General features: G+C 39.1%; 1 long non-coding RNA gene across 1 annotated transcript; it reads left to right on the top strand.

Moving 5' to 3' along the window:
- The first annotated feature begins 1,840 nt into the window (after positions 1–1,840).
- LOC122062112 lies at positions 1,841–20,660 on the top strand. Its single transcript, XR_006134802.1, has 3 exons — positions 1,841–1,990; positions 2,144–2,239; positions 18,421–20,660. It is a non-coding gene; the product is annotated as an uncharacterized LOC122062112 (long non-coding RNA).
- The last annotated feature ends 334 nt before the right edge of the window (positions 20,661–20,994 follow it).

The following is a 20,994-nucleotide window of genomic DNA, read 5'->3' as shown; positions in this document are numbered from 1 at the left end:
AAGATGTACAAAGACCTAAAGCAACACTACTGGTGGCCAACAATGAAGTTCACAGTAGCTTTATATGTGTCGACTTGTCTTGCATGTTAGAAAGTCAAAGCTGAATGACACTGACCTTTTGGCACTCTTCAACCGCTCCCAGTACCTAAATGGAAGTGGGATAACATTACAATGGACTTCGTCATTGGACTACCACTTACACCCAAGGGAATGGATGCAATTTGGGTAGTGGTTGACAGGCTTACTTAGACAGCTCACTTTATTCCAATCAGGACCAATTACACCATGGATAAGTTGGCACAACTTTACATGGATAATGTTATACGCTTACATGGTGTAATAGTGAGCATTGTATCAGACAGAGACCTGAGGTTTACCTCCAGATTCTGGAAAACCTTCCAGCAAGCCTTGGGATCACAATTGAATCTGAGTATGGCCTTCCATCCACAGACAGACGGACAATCTAAGAGGATAATACAGATATTAGAAGACATGCTCTTAGTCTGTGCCATGGAAATGAGTGGCAATTGGGAGGAATATATACCTCTTATAGAGTTTACTTACAACAACAGCTACCAAACTACAATTGGGATGGCTCTATATGAAGTATTGTATGGTAGAAAGTGTAGAACTCCTCTATACTAGGACGAAGTAGGTGAACGTCGAATGCTTGGACCAGAAATGATTCAGATGACATGTGATAAAGTTGATGTCATTAGAGAAAGAATTAAAGCAGTCCAATCATGTCAAAAGAACTATGCAGATAGCCGTAGGAAAGAAATAAAATTCTAAGAGGGAGAGAAACTGTTTCTCAAAATATCTCCTACCAAAGGCCTGTGCAGATTTCACAAGAAAGGCAAGTTAAATCCGAGATATATTGGGCCATTTGAGATTTTGAATCGAGTTGGAGCAATAACATATATGTTGGAATTACCACCTTCACTCAGTAGTATTCATAATGTCTTCCATATATCCATGTTGAAGCAGTACGTTCATGATCCATCCCACGTACTACCTATGGAACTGGAATACTTAGAAGCTGATATGACATATGAAGAACATCCATCTGAGATCTTAGATTGGAAGGTGAAAACTCTCCGTAATAGTTCTATCGCATTTGTCAAGATTCGGTGGGCCAACCACCTGATCGAAGAGGAATCTTGGGAGGAAGAGGATGATATTCACACCTTGTATCCTCATCTTTTCAAACAACCAGGTATTATAACTTTGAGGATGAAATTTTCAAAAAGCGGGGGTAATGTGATACCCTACATTCTAAACCCGGTCTAATTACCCGTATTGACTTGGTTTGATCATATAGGGGCAGAATCGGAGAGGACCGACACAGGTACCATATGGAATATGGTAGCAAGGGTAACCTGAACTCGAGTTGGCCTTATATGACCAAGCGGGTACCAAGTGTAATATGTGCACCCAAACCTTGCACTTGCACACACCATGAGGCCATGTTCAAAAAGTAAAGGTACGTACAAGTAGTTGTGGGTGCCAACGTAATCTAATATTATGTGGAAGTTTATTCCCATTGAAGTTCACCTAAGATATACCCACCTAAGATATAGCCCACCTGAGATATACCCATCTGTGATGGCCCACTTGAGATTTAACCCACCTGAGATATAGCAACCTGAGATATAGCCCACCTGAGATATACTCACCTAAGATAAACCCACCTGAGATATACCCATCTGAGATATACCCACTTGAGATAGCCCACCTGAGATTTAGCCCACCTGAGAATTAGAAGATATTTTGGGGGGCCCAGGTATAAAAGAGGAGACATTAATTGTCTTTTCCCTCATTAATGTTAGTTGGTCGGTGGGAGAGTAAAGAAGAGTGAAAAAGAAGAAGAAAGGAAAAGAGGAAGAGGAAGAAGAAGAAGAAAGAAGAAGGGAAAATCGACTGTAGAGCTTCATCAAAGATGAGTCGTGGTATTGATTAATGATCAGCTCATCGAGATCTTCGATTTGAGGTAGGTATTGTACACATTCCAAAGATTCTTAGGAAAACCCCTTTCTTAAACACTCTTATTGATTTTTGGAAAAGAACCCACTTGGATCTTGCTAATCCTACTTGGACAATCAGATCTAAGGTCTAATGGAAGGTGTGTATAATGATTTTGAAGGATTTGAAACGAGTGTTGATGAAGATCTACAGTATTTGGAGGTTCTTGAGCAAAAGAAGTGGAATTTGGGGTTTTATTGGTGTTCTTGAGAAAGAGGTAAGAATCTTTTTTTTTTATTTGATCTTAGATCTAGGTTGAGGGTATATGATTGGACCTTAGATAAGGGATTTAAGTCGCCGGATCACCCCCAAACAAGTTCCCTAAGCTGGAAGAAAGTTGGGAATGAGGTTAGAAAAAATTTCGTTTAAAAACTGGGGGTTATTTTTACTCCACCTGTCTTCTGGTTTTAGCCCACCTGAGTTTCTAGAACTCAGTTTCTAGGCTCTGGTGTAACTGGTGGGCTGAAACTAGTAGGCTACATAGCCCACTTGTCTTCTGGTTCTGGCCCACTTGAGTTCCTAGAACTCAATTTATGGGCTTTGGTGTAACCAGTGAGATATGGCTCTAGCCCACCTGTCTTTCTAAAATTCCCAGAATTGGTCCAAATTTGATGGGTAACCCCCATGTATGATCCTAAACCCGATTTTAATGTTCAAACATGATGATTTTGACCCCAAAATAGTGAAATGATAAACCATTATGTTTATGATAGGTTACACTCAATATATGCGTACCCGCACATCAGATCTTTTTCGTACTGGGTATAAGCACCGTGTACATAAACAAATAAGTGGGGAGTGAACTCTGATTTAATTTCAAAATGTTATACATCATTTAAGATGTGTTAGTCTAGCCATGTCATCATATCACTTGTGTGTAGACTAGACATCACATATGCCATATCACGTACTGTATGTGCATTTACATAATATGCTATGCTTTGCTTTATGATGAATATCCTTTATGTCTTGGTGTATGTGATGGAAGAATTTCATTTGGACATGATGTATATGTTAGATTAGATGCCTTAGTTAGCTTGGAAATGAGTGCATGGTGGCTCGTGGTATAAGACGCGACGCCATTGTGTAATTGTACTAGCTCATGTAGAGGCATATGGCTAGGATGTGATTTACTCTTGTGCTACGACCCTTCCCAATAGGGGTTTACCTGTTGGGGTATCATTGGGGGGAAGCATCGGGTTGTGATTGTCGAATCCTACAGTGGTTAGAAGTATCCGAGGCTAATCACCAGGATAGTCGGTAACCCCGGTGGTATATTTAGAGGGCTGATCGTACTGCTTTTATTTCGAGTGGAGTCACCCATTTACTTTCTGTAATTTAAATTTGCCAGGAGTTGGCTTGCATTTTAAATTTTGGTACCAATGGTGGACCTTCTCCGACAACCCTTTGGGCATATCACGGGATGGGGTTAGTGGCTCATACCTGGGGCATACGTGCACTGTGATTGTGAGTAACACATAACCTATGAGCTAGTAATGTTGTTAGGCTAATAGGATTAAAACGAATTACATATAGGCACATTCGTGTTGTGACTGTTTGTGCGGTTTTCCTTGTGTGGTCTTCCTTTCCACTTACTGGGCTAGTGAGCTCATCCCACGTGCACAACTCTTTTTAGGTCTTTTTGCAAGTTACCCGCCTGGAGATCAGGAGCCAGGCCCCACTGTGGAGTTTCCCTCTGAGGACTGGTAGGTCCCTGATGACTTTGAGCATGGTGCCGATTGCGCGTGGGAGGATTGTGCTGCATGGCAGTTGTGACTCCTGTGTGATTCTTTTTTATTCTTTAGATGTACTCCCTTTTGATTACTCGATGCTTAAATTATTATATTTTTGTGTATATATCATGCCTTCGGGCTCAAATGTATATAATTTTTATGACTCAATTTGGGTATCAAGTATTTGGGAAACAATTACAAGTATTATTATGAACAGGTCTTCCGCTGAAAATACAGGTCTTATCTTAGTGTAGTAGATGTATGTTGTATTGCAGTTACTACATTAATGATTCTGGCAGGTTTGTGAGTTAACCGGTGTTAACTCGGTCATCGGCTCGGCTTTTGCGATCGTGGTGTGACACAGGTTCCCTATCTATCTCGAGTATACCGGCTTATGTATTATTTGATTCTGGTGCATCACATTCTTTTATATCTAAAATATTTACTAGAAAGATTGACATAAAACCCAGGGCTCTAGAATGTAAATTGATTGTTAGTACAACCGCGGGCAAGGTGGCACAATTAAATGAAGTTTACGGGCCCTGTTCCACTGAAATAGGCGAGAAGAAACTGGATGCCCTGCTTATCAAATTTAACATGCAGAATTTTGATGTTATATTGGGCATGGATTGGTTATCTACTCACCTCGTAAATGTCATGTGCGCCGAGAAGCAAATTAAGGTGGTGAGTCATAATGGTGAAAAGCTTGTGTATCAAGCAGATATGATAAAAGGACCCAAAGAAGTTCTCATCTTTGCATTACAGGCTGTAAAATTATTGGAAGATGGATTTTAGGGCTACCTGGCTTTAGTACAAGATGTAGAAGCAAAGGTCACACCACTAGGGGAATTGAATGTAGTTAGGGAGTTCCCTGATGTTTTCCCAGATGATTAAACCCAGCTTCCGCCTGACAAGGAGTTAGAGTTTGCCATTGATCTGGTTCCCGAAGCTGCACCAGTTTCTAAAGCTCCATACAAAATGGCACCACCCGAGTTAAAGGAGTTACAAACTCAATTGCAGGATTTGTTAGAGAAATGGTTTATATGCTCAAGTGTTTCCCCTTGGGGTGCCTCAGTTTTATTTGTCAAAAAGAAGGATGGGAGTTTGCATATATGCATAGATTACCAGAAATTGACCATCAGGAACTGGTATCTGTTGCCACTAATAGATGATCTTTTTGACCAGTTGTAAGGTGCTAAGATATTCTCAAAGATTGATCTTAGATCCAATTACTACCAACTCAAGATAAAGAGCAGTGATATACCCAAGATGGCTTTTAGACCCGATATGGTCATTGCACCAATAGCCTTTATGGATCTATTGAATCGAGTATTTTATGATTTTCTTGATAAATGGGTCATCATTTTCACCGATGACATCTTGATATACTCGAAAATGGAAGAAGAGCATGCGTAACACTTGTGAATTGTACTTCAAAGATTAAGAGAGCAACTGTTATATGCAAAATTCAATGTGTGAATTTGGTTTGAAACAAGTTGGATTCCTAGGGCACATAGTGTCTGAGAATGGGATCAAAGTTGACCTGGGGAAAGTATAAGCAGTAGTAGAGTGGGAAGCTCCCAAGAATGCCACAGAAATCAGAAGTTTCTTGGGATTAGCAGGCTACTATAGGCAGTTCATTGAGAATTTTTCCCGAATCGCCTCCCCAATGACAAATTTGACCAGAAAAGGTGTGAAGTTTGAATGGTCAAAGGAGTGTGAAAGTAATTTTCAGAAGCTAAAGAAACAATTGGTATCAGTCCCAATATTGATGATACCAGAAGGTACTGGTGGAATGACAGTCTACACGGATGCCTCCAGAATTGGGCTAGGTTGCGTTCTTATGCAACATGGCAAGGTATTGGCATATGCATTTAGACAATTGAAGGAGTATGACAAGAACTATCCCACTCATGATCTAGAGCTAGCAGCAGTTATTTGCCTTGAAGATCTTGTGCCATTATTTGTATGGGGAAAGGTGCGAAATATTCAGTGATCACAAAAGTCTTAAGTACTTCTTCACCCAGAGGGATCTGAACATGAGACAGAGGAGATGGCTAGAACTCATGAAAGATTATGACTGTGACATACAGTACCATCCAGGTAAGGCCAATGGGGTGGCTGATGCATTGAGCAGGAAATCTCATACTGCATCACTTGCTTATTTGGTCACCAACCCACAACTGAATCAAGATGCCATGTTAATGGATGAAATCATTTTGAATGAAGGATCGACCTTAGAGTTTGATCAGCAACCAGAAAATATCAAATAGTTAAGCATAGCTCTGGCAGCCCTACATGTACAATCATCCATCAGGTATGAAATAATCATGAAATAACCCATGGATCCTGAGTTTCAAAAAAGTCATAGTTAAAATCCAAGAGCAAAGGATGGACGATCCTGATTTCACAATAGCTAATGATGAAGCACTATTGTTTTCGGGAAGATTGTGTGTACCCAATGACATGGGGATTCAATACAAGATAATTAAGGAAGCACATAGTTCTGAATACACGCTTCATCCAGAAAGCACCAAGATGTACAAAGATCTTAAGCAAAGTTATTGGTGGCCAAAGATGAAGATAGTAGCCCTATATGTTGCACAGTGCTTTACGTGTCAGAAGGTCAAGGCAGAACGGCATTGACCATATGGTACTCTTCAGCCACTCCTAGTACCAGAGTGGAAATAGGACATGATTACTATGGATTTTATCACTGGGCTACTCCGTTCACCCAAGGGAATGGATGTAATTTGGGTGATAGTTGATAGACTTACTAAAACTGCCCATTTCATTCCAATCAAAACTACCTACTCTATGGATAAGCTAGCACAACTTTACATGGAGAATATAGTTCGCTTACATAAAGTACCGATAAGTATTGTGTCGGATTGAGACCCAAGGTTCACATCTAAATTCTGGAAAAGCCTCCAGCATTCCATAGGGACAATGGTGAACTTAAGTAGTACTTTCCATCCATAGACTGATGGAAAATCTGAACAAACCATTCAAATACTAGAAGATATGCTCAAAGCTTGTGCAATGGAAATGAGTGGCAGTTAGGAAGAAAACATACCTCTTATAGAGTTTGCTTATGATAATAGTTATCAAGCCACGAACAGAATGGCTCCATATGTGGCATTATATGATAGAAGGTGCAGAACTCCCTTATATTGGGATGATGTAGGAGAACGACGAATGCTTGGGCTAGAAATGATACAGATGACTTATGATAAGGTTAATGTCATCAGCGAGAAAATCAAGGCGGCCCAATCCCATCAAAAGAATTATGCGGACAATCGCAAGATAGATATTGAATTCTAAGAAGGGGAGAAGATATTTATGAAAATCTCTCCTATCAAGGGCTTACACAGGTTCCACAAGAAGGGCAAGTTGAGTCCAAGGTATATTGGCCCGTTTGAGACCTTGAAACGGGTTTGCTCAGTAGCATATATGCTGGCCCTTCCGCCATCTTCCAGCAACGTACACAATGTATTCCATGTTTAAATGTTGAAGCGGTGTGTGTATGACCCATCACATGTGCTAACTATGGAACTAGAGTACTTAGAGGTTGATATGACCTATGAGGAGCGGCCTGCTGAAATCCTGGACCAGAAGTTGAAGACTCTTCGCAACCGATTTATTGCTTTTGTAAAGGCACGATGGCCCAACCATTCACTTAAGAAAGCATCCTATCTTTGCTTCAATCTGAGATGCAACTCAGACAAGGGTAACAACCTCACACCCTACACAAGCCCTAACTTGCTAGGTTCACAATTTTAAATTAATAAAATAAAATCCTAACCCAATACATCATTAATCTAGAGTTTCTCAATAATAACAAACTCTAGAATACAAAAATAGGGATTTCATATACGGATTAGCTTATTCAGTGTAATCCCATTGATGATTGCTTACTTGAAGCTTAAACGACACCTCGAATGCTCCTCATTCAATTAAACGCTAAATCAATATGATAGCAGCACACAATAATAATGTCTCCCATTTTTTTTATCTCATTGCAGCATTAGGGAAGAGCACATGATCATAAGTCGCAAAACCATAAATTGAACTTCCACTCTCTCTCTCTCTCTCTCTCTCTCTCTCTTGGTTTTGCTAGTTATAAAGGAGCCACATATTCTTCCAATAGAACCTGTTTTATTGTGGAAAATAGAAACCGAATTAAAGAATTGAAGCCATATTCTATCGATTGGATTGCTCATGCATGATAGTTGTATGCCAATGATGTCAGCTACTTCACCTGTAAATGCAAATTAATGTGTTTTGGTCCATAAATGGGCAAAACCAAATAGGCCTTACAAGATATTTATGAACCAAAGTACAAATAGCACTTAAACCCCTTCTCTCTCTTCATTTATGATTTCAGCGAAGTTTGGTGAGGGGGAGTAAAGAAGAGGGAGAAAAGAGGAAGAAGGAGAGAAGGAAGGGGGGAAGAGGCTTCCCCCTTGGATTCCAGAGCCGCATCTTACCTTTTCGTAGCCAGAATAGCATCCGGTGTCTTGAGATTTACATATTGAGGTAACAAACACCATAAACCCTTGAGATATGATGAAACCCTTTTTGTGTGTGGTTGAAGTTAGAAGATAATGGAACCCTTGTATGATTTCCTTGAAGGATTTAAGAAGGGAAATAAAGATTTGGGAGTTATTGAAGTGGCATTTGAGTTTGGGAAGAGGATCCCAAGATTTGGGATTTTTCAAGTTAAGGTATGATTACTTTCCCCAAATCTTGTTAATAGCTTAGATCCATGGAACAATCAAGTAGATGAGTCTTAGAATGTGTGGGAAATGGAGTGGGAACCACCCTATTGGGTTTCCAAGAGGTAGAATGAAGAAAGGAAGAAAAATAGCAACCGATGGGTGCGACACCTACCAGTGTGACCCTCTTGTCTCCTCTGTGTCTATCGGTGGGTAGGAACGGCGGGTTCCACACCTACCAGTATGACCCATCGGTCTGGACAGTCTGCACAGGTGGGTTCTCCTACCCACCTGTATGACCCACTTGTAGCCCAAATGAGCTCCGATAGAACTCAAACTCACCGACAACCTTCTTCACGCTATTATACGCGTTGTGACCATATCCTGCGTCAATTATAGTCCCGAATTGGATGTATTTCTAAACTCCTTATCTGTGCTAGGTTTCGAGAAACTCATCTTCTCACTCCAGATCATACCCATATTGGGAGTGCTGATTCTTCTATAAGAATAGGTGAATGAGGAGAGGACTTTGAACTTATTTTGGATGTGTTTTTGGCATCCTATGCATTCATAGACTATATTAACATTCTGATTGCCATTCTCATGCATATGCATGATGTATGAATGATGCATTTAGAATTGAACATGTTGTATCTTAAATTCTATATGCTTGTTTCTTGCTTGAAATCATGAGAATAGTTTATCATATGTTGTGGTATGGTGATGATTTGCCGAACATGTGTGATATTTCTAGATTAGATGCCGTAGTTGGCTTGGAAACAATTGCATTGGTACACCATGGAATGGGACACGGAAGTACTATGCAGTTATACTATCTCATGTAGGAGCTTGTGGTTAAGATATCATATTCCCTCGTGCTACGACCCTTCCCAACAGGGGTTTACGTGTTGGGTTATCACTAGAAGGACGCGTCAATCATGGACTACCGTGGTTGTTAGAAGTATGCCTGGCTGATCATTAGGACAGTTGGAAACCTTGGTGATATATTCAGAGGGTCAATCGTATTACTTTTAATTTCTATTGTGGTTTGGCCACGATTTACATTTCTGCTGTGGTTCGACCACGATTTACATTTCTGTTGTGATTCGGCCATGATTTACATTTCTACTGTGGTTCGGCCACGATTTACTTTTCTGAATGGTCACAGTGGATTTTCGAGTTTTCACAGTGGGCCTTCTCTGAAAACCCTATAGGCTTATCACGGGATGGAGAACGCGTCTCGAACCTAGGGCATACGGGCACTGTGGTTGTGAGTAGCATGTTACCTCTTACCTAGTAATGATTGTTTAGATGGAATAAGATTAAAATGAATCTCATACATATAGTATCATTTGAAATGCATTTGCTTGTGTGCATCTTTCTTTCCATTTACTGAGCTAGTGAGCTCACCCCTCATGTACACACACTTTTAGATGATTTTATAGGATACTCTGTAGAGGAACCCGTGTCAGGTCCCACTGACGAAACCCTTGTGGGAGATTGGTGGGTCCTCGAAGAATTCAAACACGGTGATGGCTGCCCATGTTAGGGTTGTGTTGCAGGGCAATAGTGACAGATCTATTTACTGTACTCTTTTTTATTCTTTTGGTATATTTCCCTTTTGTGCTTTCGATAGTTAAATTGCTATTTCTTGTGTAAATATCATGCCTACGGGCCCACGTGTAAATACTTTATGTATAACGATTTGGGTATCAAGAGTATATAGAAAATTATAGGTAATCATTTATGACAAGATTTTCGTTGAACTAGAATATTATATTTTATGATTACTTGTGGCTTGCTGTGTTGTGGTTACTGTATCAAATGATCCTGGTGGTTTTGGGTTACCCAGAGGGAACCCAATCACTGGTTTGGTTTGATGTGAACGGGGCATGACAATACGAGTCTGGGTTCAGTCACATTTTCAAGCGCCTAATCTGAGTCAATCAACCTAGTTGCCAGCATGGCGCCTGCCTTAATTCTCACACTCAGCTATTAGCAGGCTACACTGAGACGTGGGATCTCTGTGTTTGACCATAGAAATGTCTCATCTTAGCTCTAACTAAGGTGCCACATAGTTGAAAAACTGTCTATTCATCTCGCTCGTTATCTTTAAGCGCCAAGGTTAATTTGGCTCATCTTGCTCACTGTTTCTAGGTGCCAAAGTGAATCACCCGTGTAATTGGATTGATTTAAGCCTGGTGACATATTTACAATTACAAAATAAAATGTGCACACATGTAAATCACTATAAAGAATTATGTCTCATATATAAATTAAATAGTGATAACAATAATGTCTAAAGAAAATGTCAAAACTCAAAATACAAATCATCCACGTCTAAGTCTCAGATTCCTAATATGAGTAAGGAAAATGTCCCGAGCAATAGGCTTAGTCAATGGATTAGCCACCATGCTACTCATAGAGATATGCTTCAAGACAACTTCCCTTTGCAATTTCTTGAATGTAGTGATATATGATATCTATGTGTTTGGACTTTCCATGGAACCTTAGGTCCTTAGCGAATACCAAAGCTGTCGTACTATCGTAGTGTATAAGCATTATATCTCCTAAATGAGCGGTAACGCTAAGGCACTATAGGAACCTCCTCAGCCAAATGGCCTCCTGAACGGCTGTCGAGCACGCGATGTAGTTGGACTCTATCGTGGATTGGGCGATGCAGGTCTGCTTCTTGCTTCTCCAAGATACAACCCCACCTCTTAGGATAAATGCATATCCCGAAGTAGATTTACTCTCATCTCTGTCACTAGCCCAGTTAGCATCACTGTAGCCTCTCAATCTCAAATTCGAACCATTGTAGGTGAGGGTGAGATCCGTGGTCCCGCAAAGGTATCGAAAGGTTCTTTTCACTGCCTGCCAATGGCGTGGTCCTGAATTACTCTGGTAACTACTGAGCATACCAACTGCAAAGTAAATATCTTAACACGTGCACATCATCGTGTGCATCAGACTGCCTATCGCTGCTACATATGGTACTTTGGACATTAGATTCTTCTCCTCATCAATCTTAGGGCAATGGTCAAGGATCAAAACACAGGCCTTGTCCATGGGAGTGTCAATGGGTTTAGACTTGTCCATGTAGAATTGTTCAAGGATCTTCTTTATGTAAGTCTCTTGTGACAAATTAAGAAAATTTCTAGAGCGATTCCTAATGATCTTAATGCCTAAAACAAAGTTAGCTTCACCCATGTCCTTCATCTCAAAAGAAGAAGACAACCACTCTTTAGTGGCGATAATCATCTCCATATCATTCCCAGCCAATAGAATGTCATCAACAAGGATAGAATAAGGAAACTTCCCTTGGATTGTTTCACATACACATAGTGGTCCTTTTCAATCATTTCAAAATCGGTCGAGATAATGGCATGATGAAATCTATCTGAAAGAGTTTCAAATTCATTTTTGCGACAATGGCTAGAATGAGGCGAATTGAGGCAATTCTCATCACTAGGGAGAAAGTCTCATCATAGCCTATACCCTCCTTTTAGGTATAGCCCTTCACCACAAGGCATGCCTTATACTTGTCAATTGACCCATCTGCCTTACATTTGACCTTTAAAACCCATTTGTTTCCAATGGTCTTACTCCCAGGAGGTAGGCCAAGTGACACCTATATCTGGTTCTTACTCATAGAACTCAGTTCATCCTCCATAGCAGCTTGCCACTTATCCTTAACAAGTGAGGAGAGCGCCTCTTGTAAAGAAGTGGGTTCATCCTCATTCTTTTCCTTTGGAACACAAATGAGAGCTGCCCCTTCAATCTCAAAATGACGATGGGGAATATATCCAAGAGTGCTCTTACACACGGGGGAATCCTAATGATCATCTAGTGGTACACTTCCACTGGTTGGTACACTCCCACTAGGCTGATGAGTCTCACTTTCTTTGGTGATTACAGGATGAATTAATTCCCCACCCTCGCCAATAATAGGTGAGATACTTTCCTCATCCTCTATCTCAAAGAGGTCAATATCCCTTATGGCATCACCAATGATAGGAAAATCTGTCTTAATAAAATTGACATCACATGATTCTATCTCGTTCATTCCTCTGTCAAGTTGTTCACTATACATAACTTAATCCTTCAAGCTGTCGGAATATCTTATAAAAATGTGTTTCCTAGCTCTAGGGCTAAGCTTCCCAAACTTATGGGAGGTGCTGTGAGCATAACCTACTGATCCTCATGGTCGCATATGCCCTAACTTTTGCTTTGCGCCCTTCCATAACTTATAGGGAGTCTAAGAAACTGACTGTGAAGGCACTTGGTTAAGGATGTAGGCTACAGTCAAAAGAGTGTCTCCCCAGAAAGATATTGAGAGTTTGGTTTATGCCATCATCGACCTAACCATATCCAAGAGTGTTCTATTCCTCCTCTTCGCTACTCCATTTTGTTATGGAGTATAAGAAATGGTCAACTACTTGCGAATCCCCTTCTCCTCACATAGTTCTTTAAACTGGTTAGATAGATGTCCTCGGTCAGTGCACAGAGTTTTTAAGCTCTTACTTGACTAATTCTCAACCTCTACTACGAAGCTTTAGGAGCAATCTAATGCCTCGTAACGGTGAGCGATCAAATACATATAACTGTATCAAGAATAATCATCAATGAATGTGAAAAAATAAGAGGCGCCATGACGTGCCTTTATATTCATAAGTTCACAAATATCTGAGTGGACAAGTTCTAGAGGCTGGGTAGCTCTGACTGCCTTTCCAAAAGGCTTCCAATGAGCCTTACTTGCTAAACAGGGCTTGCACATAGAGAGGTTGACTTTAGTGAGTGGGCCTTAAAGGCCTTCTTTAGCTAACCTAGCCATCCTGTCTCACCCTATGTGTCCCAATCTAGCATGTCATATGATAGATTTAAAATTATCACATTTATTAACTATATAAGAAACTGATGAAGCAGAATCAATTAAATCTAATTTGAAAAAATCCATCAATTAAGGATCCATGTCCAACAATAGTACCACTCAAATAAAACTCTAAAGTGCAACCCTCAATATGGAATGAATATCCTAAAGGTAATAATGCAAAAACTGAAAATACATTATGCTGGATATCGGTGCGTAAAGCACATCGTGAAGAAACAAGGTACACCCAATATGCATCTTAAGCTGATAAGTATCAACTCCTCGAACTGCTTCACCAGTGTTGTTCCCCATGAATAGGTTCTGGGATCCAGCCAAAACTCTGTGGTAATTTATAAAACCCCCTCAATCTCGCGCATATGTTTTGTTGCTCCTTTATCCACAATCCAATCAGATTGTGTATAGAAAACCAAAACATGAGTACAAACAAATATACTAGGAGAGTGGGATAGAAATGGTACCTTCTTCGGCTCAGTGCAATCACGAGTGAAGTGCTTCATCTTCTGGCAGTTGTAGCATTTGACCTTAGATAAATCTTTCTTTCCGCCACACTTGCCTCTTTTGTGCTTGGCGGACTTACCTTCTTTTGGCACCTAGTTCTGAGCCATACCCTGATTTCTTGGGTTGCCCTATCTTTTGCGCTTGCCTCCTTGGGAAACTAGGGCAGTTGCACGGTTCATTTCTTGGCGCTCCACCTCAAGTTCCACATGTTGTGCAACGTCAGTAAAATTTCTAATTTTATCATTATGTGTGAGAACGAGCTTTATGGAGGTTCCAAGAATCGAGTAGTGTCCTAATGACAGCTTGAACCTACTGCTCATCAGTAAGGATGGTCTTAGCATCTTTCAGCTTTCGAATCATGTCCTTCACCACCTTAAGGTGTTCAGGCATAGTGTGCTTAGGGTCTATCTTATACATCTCAAACTTCAAGGTCATACCCCTTAACCTTGTAGTAAATGTACCTCCGAATTCAATTTTCAGTTGGTCCCACATGGACTTTGCTGTGGTGTGTTTCTCATAATTACCAATCAACTCATCATGCATAGCGCTTAACATAATAAAGTGTGTACTATGATCTTTATTCACCCACTGATTATAGGCTTCCATATCACGACAGTGCTGAGCAGTAGTGCTCTCAATAAGATTGTCCATAACAGTGGTCAAATACTTAAGATAGTTTTTCTCATTGAGCAAATATAGAATCTTTCAATGCCATATGTCATAGTTGGGTCTAGTCAATTTCTCACCCTTGGTGAGGTCCGCAACAACATGATTAGTGGCCATATCACTACACACAAGAATGTGCAAGGTAAACATTAGGTACATATTAAGAATTTCTTCCAGAAACCCTAATTAAAATTAATTGTTCCTTACTATACACGGTGAGACAACAAATTTCACTAAGTTTATAATCAAATCTCACATGTGTAGGTCAGGGACATATAATTTTAATCTATTTCGAACAAATATGAGGAGTATTAGGTATCTCCAATCCACAAAACTGTGCCATACAAACGGGTGTGCATGGGTCCCACATAGGAACCCCATTGGTACTTAAAGTGGCATGTCGAGGTAGTGTAAGTGTATGGTATGTAGTAAGAGGCACTTTCCCTTTACACGACTTCTCAAAAAATTAATTACATTGTCCAAAATAAAAAAATTACATCCTTAAATGACCTACTACATCAATCTACTGAGTAGAGAGCATCGCACTTTACATCATGCATGAAGGCCTCTAACGTACATACATAAACATGCCCACTTAAATTAAATACCATTCATGATCTCTGGCCTAGAAAAAAAGAATAAACAACTATGGGTCAATGGGTGGAGATCGACCACGCATCCCAACAAGTGGAGCGAGTCTCAAGTCAAAAAACCGCTATGGGAGGGTATGATGATTTGCCAATACATACACATATATATATGCTAAAACATATTTCAAAGCGATAATATATCTGGCCTAATAACGTGAAGGTCGCAAGTTCGTGTCAATGCCAATAAACAGAACATGTTAAACCAATTAACATAAGCATGCACCATAAAGTCAACAACAATAAAGTAAATCATACAAAGTACCCTCCCATTTGACCTAAGTCATTATGGGCAAAAAAGTAATTTTAGGTAGGACTACACAAACCTAAACCCTAAATTACATCAAATATATTACTTTGTTACCCTTGAGTAGGGTTCAACAAATAATCTTGAATCACAACCAATACTTTTCAATACTTGTCGATCCAAATATCTTTTTTTTTTTTTTTTTGTGGAAATCAATCCAAATATCTCAAATCAAGTAACATAAAACATGGTTTATAATAATATTACCATAGCAATCAAAATGGCACTCCAAATCCTTGATCGATCTAAATCAGTATCGATCAAAATCAATCTCAATACCAATACTATCCAAGCCGATTGGATCGGACTCCACTAACATGGTACGGCCTATCTTATAAGGCATTTTGTTTTACTTGTTACTTCTATTTTGTCTTAAGCAATAGAAAAAAGAGTTTTACTTGTTACTTCTGCTTTGTCATAAGAAAAAAAAGAATGACATCATTTTGCTCCCTGTTTTTTTTTATTAAACAGAACACTATTTTAAGAAGTTTAAAAAAAAAAAAAAAAAAAAAACCCTTCTTTCCACTTTAAAACTCTTTTTGGAAGTAGCATTCTCTTTGGAAAAGAGACGATAAACCTGAATCTTCATCGACTTATGTTGAGAGAAAAAAATATATATCTATGGCCGAACAACACCGACCTTCTATTATGGTTGCTCGCATGCCTTTATGCTGGCGACCGATTTGTAGCCAATAAACATACTATTAAATCACCACATAATTTATTTACTTTATGCACGATGGTCCATGGTAGCCACGGAGGCTGGCCAAGGGATTTAAGGTTTTTAGTGAAGCACAATCGCACCCAAGCATAGCGAGGTGCGGTGACATGCGATGATGCGCGAGGAAGCGCAGCATTACCATTAACATGATCGCTTTGATACCAATGTAATATATGGAAAGAAAATAGGGGATCAAGAATTACCTCAATGTAGCTTTTCTCGCAGCGGAATGGATCGGGTTGCACCACGCATCGATCTGCACGAACAATGGCTAACGAAAGGTTACAATGATCTTGCTAAACAATATTTCACCCTCTAAATCCAAGAATTGCAATGGAGATCCTTGGAGATACACACTCTCAATTGGGAGAGACAGAAGAGAATATGGAGAAAGAGAGCTCTTGTGATTAGGTCAAAACCCTAATTTGGTTTGTGGCCAAAACCCTCTTATTTATAGAGAATTGGCTAGCTAGGGTTCCTAATCCTAGTGGGTCTATGATTACCCCATGGGGCGACCCACGAAGGAACCAGGTCAGGACTCAGTCTGACCCATCTTAATTAACAGATCATATGCAAATGACCCCCAACCCCATGTTCAATCCCATTTACACCATGCTCTGTGAGATGAATGCTAGCGCTAGCTTCATCATTATTTCTCATTATTTGGCAAGCTTGCTTTATTTTTCGTGTACTAACCATGCAGAGTAGCTAGATATGGGTATGTGGGTTTGAACCTACCTTTTTACCTTTTCAGTTATGTTTTCTTTTTATACGTGTGATTATGATGTTTATACATGTTCAAAACTTAGATGGTCCAGTCAATAATTTGTGTGTATACCTATGGTAGAAGTTCGGTTTTGACCGGGTGGACCAAAGTGCCTAACCCCTTCCTCGGACCGCAACCTGACACGAACCCTAACCCATGCTTAGATAGTTTGGATGGAGTCATTTCAATTTCAATCTCAATTATATGGGCCCTGGACCCTAATCTGGGTGGCGACTCTTATTCAGATGAAGAGGCCAACGGTCTCCCGAGATCCCGTGGTCCTCACACCATCGATTGAGGAAATCCACAACTTTGTATTCTCCATCAGTGCTTATAAAGCACAGGGGCTTGATGGCTTTCCAAGCCATTTTCTTTCAGAAATTCTAGGATCTTTTTAGTGTAGGTATCTGTAATTTTGTCTCCTCTTTCTTTAGAGACACTCATCTCCCTTCTGGTGTCAGCCACAAAATGATCTACTTGATACCTAAAAAAGACCATGCTACCTCTGTTGGAGATTTCCAACATATTAGCTTATGCAATGTTACCTACAATATAATTACAAAAATTTTGGTTGACAAACTTAAAAAGCATCTCTAAAAATTCATTTTCCCCTTCCATGCTGCCTTTGTCCCTGGAAGACAAATTGTGGATAAAATTATCATTGCACGGGAAAATTTTCACTCTCTTTAAGAGAAAAAAGGTAAAACAATGTTTATGACAATCTAATTAGACATGGCCAAAGCTTATGACAAATTGGAATGGTGATATTTGTGAGCCTTTTCTGATTTTCTAGGGTTTGGCAATAAATGGGGTGACCTTATGTGCCATTTGATCAGTTCTTCTTCTTTATCTATTACAGTGCATGGCTTAGTTTTTGAATTTTTTAAACCCTCTAGAGGTATTAGACAAAGCTGCCCTTTGAGCCCTTTCCTTCTTCATTGTGGCCATGGAGGGACTATCCCATCTTCTAACCACTTATAGAGAGCTCAACCTATTCAAATGAATCAAAATCTCTGGATATGCCCCTAAGATTTCTCACCTCTTTTTTGTTGATGATACATTATTCATCTTATGTAGAGCTACCAATGAGGATATTGCCACTATTAGATGCCTTCTAGACTTCTTTTTTTTCTTCTGATCTCTCAAGGTTAACCATTAAACTTGATAAAAGTGGCCTTGCTTTTAGCTCAAATGTGAGCAAGGAGGTAAAGATTGCCTTGTGTAATTCCTTTGGAATCAACAAAATGAGCTCTGACTCTTCTATTTTGGAATGGGACTGTTGCAACATCGAGCTAAAACCCACTCTTTCAACTCTGTTGTTTCTAGAGTAGAAAAGAAGCTTGGAACCTGGAAAGCTAATATACTCTCTGTTGCAGCGAGATTGATCTTAGTCTAATTTGCTATCTCCTCTATACCTTCTTATCTAATGTCTTGCTTTGCTTTTCCTAAAGTGATTTATAGGAAATTAGACTCCAATTACTTGCACTTTTGGAATGGTGGCATGAACAAATCCAAAGAGCTCTATCTCATTGTGTGGCACAAAGTTTGCTCTCCAAAATCCCTTGGTGGTCTTAGGATTCGTGATTCAGAGATGCATAACAAAGCATCGCTACTTAAGCTTGGATATCATCTCCTCAATAATAAACACTCATTGTGAGCACAAATCCTAAAAGCTGAGCAAAATCTTTGTGCAAAAGAGGATCTCTTTGTTGGAACAACATTGTAAGTAGTCTACCCCTTTTTCCAAAACATGATTTTCATGAAAATTAGTCATGGAAAGGACACTCATTTCTGGATTGATCCTTGGTTACAATCCACTTCTATTTTGTGTAATGCTATCTCACTTGTAGCCCATAACTCTCCCCTACACCTCAAGAATGTAAATGATTTTATATTGGAGAATAAATGGAATGCCAGTCTCTTAAACTCTTTACTTCCTCTTTCCTTAACTAATAAGATTATTCAAATCCCTATTTCAATTAGCAATAACAAGTAGTGGTGCCACCTCTCAAAAGAGGGATCTCTATCTACTAAGATAGTTGCCAAATTTCTCAAAGCTGATTTTTTACTAACACTAATGGATGCTCAAACATGTGTACTTGCTTGTCTCCACGCTGACAATGGTGGCGATCTTTTTGGAAACTCAAAATCCATCCCAAATGTAAGCTCTTCTTTGGAGAATTGTTCATGATGGAATTCTTACAAAGAACATCCTATCAAAATGGGTGGAAATAGACCCCCTTTGTAATTTGTGCCACAATTAACATGAGAACATTTGGCATTTGTTCCTTCTGTGCGAGCTTACAACAAGGGTTTGGGATGTTGGACCTTTGGGTCTCAAACTGAATTTTTATACACTGTTTCTTTCACATTAGTAATTATGTACTTGTTTAATTCTAATGACATACCGAAAATAAATTGGATCACTTTTCAGTATGTTTATTATTGTGTGTTACTACATTTGAAAACATAGGAATCAAGTCATCTTCAGATCTCAAAAGCCTAACCCCTTCTAATCCAGGTAGAATTATGGGTCTCTAATGGCACCCCTATATTTTTTTTATGAGCAACATGTGACCTTCCCCAACCTCAAACCTACCCAGATACTAACACTACATGTTTTCTCTAAAATAGTGCTAATCTGTATAGGGGTAACCAATTTCACTAAAAATATCTTTGGCTGGGCAACAACTCTTATAACAAAAGATAATTGAATCTTACTCTATACTACATATTGACAAGAAATGGTACCGAAGCAACAAGGAGCTTACTTTACTGGATGAAAAAGGCCAAGAAAAAAGGATGGGAGGTGGATGAAATATAGAGCGATACAATGGAGCTTAGGAACCTCATGACTACTAACAATACCAATCTCTAGCCTTGGACAACGATTCCCCTTCTTTTATAAACTGCTAGTTTTTTTGTCTAAACCAACTTTTTGTTAAAAGGCTAACAAGAAGAAGTCATTCTCCTACTACAACATGATGCTATAAAAAGGAAAACTGTGATTATGGACCCTACTAAATTTTAAACACCCTTCTCGCAAGCTAATATATTATGTTTTTCAATCGTTACCAAACAAAAAATTATGTGTTCCTATTACCCAAAAGAAAAAAAAAACTGTTAGAAGATTCTCTGAGTCATCAAAGAAGGTACACAATATACTAGCACTCTTTCATTCTCTCTCCTTTTCACATGAAATGTCCTCTCTATCCCTCTACTAGGGGTGTCAAAACCTAGCCCGAACTGATAAAATCAACCGAAATTGACTGATAAACACGAACCAAACCAAACCGATCTTTATTGTATTGGTTTTGGACTCAGATACAATCGGTCCAAACCGAACCGACCAATAATCAAACCTAAACCAAACCGAATGAAACCGATAACAAAAATAAATGATTATGAGATTATAAATGGGTGAATTGACCATCCATTTTTTACAATATCAGTGAGAAATTTTTTTGTTGTAAGGGGAATTGTTACACATCATTGAATATCAGGTTATGAATAGAAAAATTGATTTATAAATTGTACTAATGCTTCTACTGATTTCGTTGTTCACTATACAACACTAGTTGGATAGTTAAATTAATGATTGGATAATAGGGTTCACTTTGTGATTTCAATATTAGTTGTCTTCTTATTAATTTGTTATCTATTGGTTTCAATATTAGTTATCTTTCCTTTACAACGATAAACCATGACTTCATCATAAATTTAAAGTGTTTTTTTTTTTTGTCAAATCTAGTCACTGTTTTGCCTCCCTCATTCTTAGATCGAAACCGCAATACTTCTCATTGGTGGAACTTAAACTTTCAAATGCTTTACCTATGTAGACTAAGTTTTTAAACCTTTGAAGAAAATAGGAAGTAATTATACTAATTTAAATGAAGTTTTACACAAAAGAAGGGTGATTGTAGATTTAATGACTGAAATAGACTTTTAATTTGTGTCTAACTTGCTAACCAAGCTTAAAAAAATTAGAAAGTTACAACTGAACATAAAAAGGAAACTAGCCTAAA

The sequence above is a fragment of the Macadamia integrifolia genome, chromosome 14 (assembly GCF_013358625.1).
Source record: "Macadamia integrifolia cultivar HAES 741 chromosome 14, SCU_Mint_v3, whole genome shotgun sequence".
Taxonomy (NCBI): domain Eukaryota; kingdom Viridiplantae; phylum Streptophyta; class Magnoliopsida; order Proteales; family Proteaceae; genus Macadamia; species Macadamia integrifolia.
Note: the sequence above shows the minus strand (reverse complement) of the source record. Positions and strands in the feature narration are given on the sequence as shown.